This window comes from Pinus tabuliformis, chromosome Q, assembly GCF_031772625.1.
Source record: "Pinus tabuliformis cultivar Carrire ecotype Pingquan chromosome Q, CPIR1, whole genome shotgun sequence".
NCBI lineage: Eukaryota > Viridiplantae > Streptophyta > Pinopsida > Pinales > Pinaceae > Pinus > Pinus tabuliformis.
In genome coordinates, this window is record NC_142296.1 from 808,291,881 (window position 1) to 808,295,848 (window position 3,968).

Here is a 3,968-nt window from a genome sequence, read left to right on the forward strand (position 1 = left end):
TTTATTTCCTTTCTGACTGAAATATAGTTGTATGTTAGTGGATTTTATGCTTGTTCTCGTTTCGTTCTTTGCATGTGCAGGTATCCATATGCGGGGATCGCAAGGATTGTGACCTGCCGGAGCAAGGGAACGGGATTGTCAACTCGTCTTCGACATTAGCGTTGGACTCTAGGTTAGTACTCATCATCCGCTTTTAATATACAACTAGGAACTTGCGCAGTAGTGTGTTTTGATTGTTGCTTGTCCCATTTTGGGCTAGTGGGATCGCCTCTGTCCGCAGAGGGGATTTACCTCTCCAACAGCCGCTACGAATGAGTCTGAATTTATCCATCATTTTTACCAAGCACCTCAACTCTGCAGCAACCATGCCCGGCCGAACAGATCGTCGGAAGGGCTCCCAAGAAACAGGCTTCCGAACCCCCTGCAGAAACACATTGGGGGGGAGAAAAACAAAGGATGGGTGGGACAAGCACAAGCATGGCTTGCAAGCACACACGAAAAAACAAGCGTTACCTCGAGACAAGCAACCAACGATGTTCCCGCCAAACACCAAACCCGCTCCCCTAGAGACGCACCACAAAGTCCCACATTGCAATCGACACCCAACCAACCCGAACCAAAAAAGAAAACCCCTGCTATCAATGATCCTACCGCAGGTTCACCTACGGTAACCTTGTTACGACTTCTCCTTCCTCTAAATGATAAGGTTCAATGAACTTCTCACGACGTCGACGGCGCCAAACTGCCATCGTCGACGCAATCTGAACACTTCACCGGATCATTCAATCGGTAGGAGCGATGGGCGGTGTGTACAAAGGGCAGGGACGTAGTCAACACGAGTTGATGACACGTGCTTACTAGGAATTCCTCGTTGAAGACCAATAATTGCAATGGTCTATCCCCATCATGATGCAATTTGAGAAGATTTCCTGATCCTCTCGAACCAGGAATAAAAACTCGTTGGTTGCATCAGTGTAGCGTGCGTGTGGCCCAGAACATCTAAGGGCATCACAGACCTGTTATTGCCTCAAACTTCCATGGCCTAAATGGCCATAGTCCCTCTAAGAAGCTAGCCGCGAAGGGGAACCTCCGCGTAGCTAGTTAGCAGGCTTAGGTCTTGTTCATTATCAGAATTAACTAGACAAATCACTCCACCAACTAAGAACGACCATGCACCACCACCCATAGAATCAAGAAAGAGCTCTCAATCTGTCAATCCTTACTATGTCTAGACCTGGTAAGTTTCCCCGTGTTGAGTCAAATTAAGCCGCATGCTCCACTCCTGGTGGTGCCCTTCTGTCAATTCCTTTAAGTTTCAGCCCTACAACCATACTCCCCCCGGAACCCAAACACTCTGATTTCTCAGAAGGTGTTGGCGGAGTCCTTAGAGCAACATCCGCCGATCCCTGGTCGGCATCGTTTATGGTTGAGACTAGGACAGTATCTGATCGTCTTCGAGCCCCCAACTTTCATTCTTGATTAATGAAAACATCCTTGGCAAATGCTTTCGCAGTGGTCCATCTTTCATAAATCCAAGAATTTCACCTCTGACATGAAATACGAATGCCCCAGATAGTCCCTATTAATCATTACTCCGGTCCCGAAGGCCAACAAAATAGGACCAGACTCCTATCACGTTATTCCATGCTAATGTATTCAGAGCATAAGCTTGCTTTGAGCACTTTAATTTTTTCAAAGTAACAGCGCCGGAACCGCGACCCAGCCAATTAAGGCCAGGAGCACGCCGCTGACAAAAGGGACGGAAGGGCAGGTGCACACTGAGTAGGTGGACCGACCCTTATGACCCAAGATCCAACTACGAGCTTTTTAACTGCAAAAACTTAAATATACGCTATTGGAGCTGGAATTACCGCGGCTGCTGGCACCAGACTTTCCCTCCAATGGATCCTCGTTAAGGGATTTAGATTGTACTCATTGCAATTACCAGACTCAATGAGCCCAGTATTGTTATTTATTGTCACTACCTCCCCATGTCAGGATTGGGTAATTTGCGCGCCTGCTGCCTTACTTGGATGTTGTAGCCGTTTCTCAGGCTCCCTCTCCGGAATCGAACCCTAATTCTCCGTCACCCATCACCACCATGGTAGGCCTCTATCCTACCATCGAAAGTTGATAGGGCGGAAATTTGAATGAAGCATCGCCAGCACAAGGGCTGTCTGATCCATCAAGTTATCATGATTCACCGGAGAAGCGGGCAAGCCCGCGCTGGCCTTTTATCTAAAAAATGCATCCCTTCCAAAGAGTCGAGAATTGGTGCACGTATTAGCTCTAGAATTACTACGGTTATCCGAGTAGTATGGTACCATCAAAAAAACTATAACTGATTTAATGAGCCATCCGCAGTTTCACAGTCTGAATTAGTTCATACTTAGACATGCATGGCTTAATCTTTGAGACAAGCATATGACTACTGGCAGGATCAACCAGGTAGCACCCTCCCACTTCAAAGGGCATTCCGGGCGCTCTCTTACCGAGAGCCAACCTGAACACCATCAAGTCAAAGAGAGGTCAAAATATCATGTAAAACTTTTATGCCTTGCACCTCTTGCATCCCAAAAAGGAAGCACGCGCAACATGCCAAGGACATGGAAAAAAAATGGGCAGACCTGCCGAGCCACAACGCACCAAGGCCACTCCCCGCCCCGCACCGATGCCACCTAGGAGTCCACCCGGACAGCAGCAACAGTGGACCTTGATCGGATGATCGCCTGCGGCAGCCTCGACACAAAGGCAAGGGAAGGAAATCATACAAGACAAACCGAGCCCGCAACCTCCCTTAGAAATGCCCCCAACCCACCCCTCCCCGCCCCGCCCCGCACAGGGGCCACCTAGGAGTCCACCCAGGTAGCAGCAACGATGGACCTTGTCAGGCGGAAAGAGTCGATAGTGCGGACACAAATCAACCTCCCTAGGAGCCTAAGACTCTCTAGTGACAAACAAGACAAACAAGATCGATCCTTCTCTAAACATGCATTTACTATACAAGAAATCAAGTGTTTAGATCCTACCTGTAGTCCAACGCTGTTGTAGTAGTCCAGCCTCGCCGATCCGGATGAGCTCCTCCTTCACTTTGAAACCTGCATCCACTAACAATCAAATGATTAAATAGCACTTGATAATCTCATAAGATAAAACATATTTAACATATAGACCAAGGAGTATATGAAACAACTCATAAATAACAAGTTATTGAGAAGAATGGACTCATTTGCATTAATAGGAAACAAAAGGAACAATTACAACCTGAGCCTTGGTGTTGTGCAAGTCCCTCCCAGGGTCCATCAAGAGTTCTCCTTTACTTTGACAAAGCTCACCCACTTCCAAATGGAAAAAGTAAGGATGGGAATCTCTCCTTACAAGCTTCTAAATGGGAGTCCTAATTCCTGCAGCATCTACCCTTAGAAATGTTTGGCTTTCAACCTCCTCCTCCTTCTGGCCCAATGCCTCTATTTATAGTGCTCAAGAGGAAGTTAATCAGGTCCACCATCAATGGGATAATCCCCTTTCTGGATGGGATAGCTCCTCTCTTGATGGGATAAGTTCCTCTTTCATAGGGGTACATGAACCATTTGGAGGTGCTCAATACTCATCAAACAACCTTCTAGAATGCTCTAGAAATGACCACAAGTAACTTTTTAAAGATGAAACTTGTGCATTTTGACCTTTACAGGAGTACGCACCTGCCCCTTTACATACAGAGCGTACAAGTACGCGGTTATTGTGAACATTAGGTGCGTACCCGCAGGCAAGGTTGAGAGAACCTGTGTACCCAGAGATAAATACATTTATAAATACTTTCTCTCTCTTTTGGAGTTTGACATGGAGAGCAGAGGCTTAAGACTTGCCCAGGAGGATAGCATGACTGTTGATAGAGCCATACTAACTGTACATAGCCATGGTAACAGTTTTTAGTGTAACAGATTGCCCCCTAAAGTTCGAAGCCTGTA

At 46.8% G+C, this 3,968-nt stretch overlaps 1 non-coding gene across 1 annotated transcript; it reads right to left on the bottom strand.

Annotated features, from left to right (window-relative positions):
- Nucleotides 1-639: 639 nt before the first annotated feature.
- Nucleotides 640-2,451, bottom strand: LOC149222124 (18S ribosomal RNA). The gene has a single exon (XR_016249876.1). It is a non-coding gene; the product is annotated as an 18S ribosomal RNA (ribosomal RNA).
- Nucleotides 2,452-3,968: the final 1,517 nt, after the last annotated feature.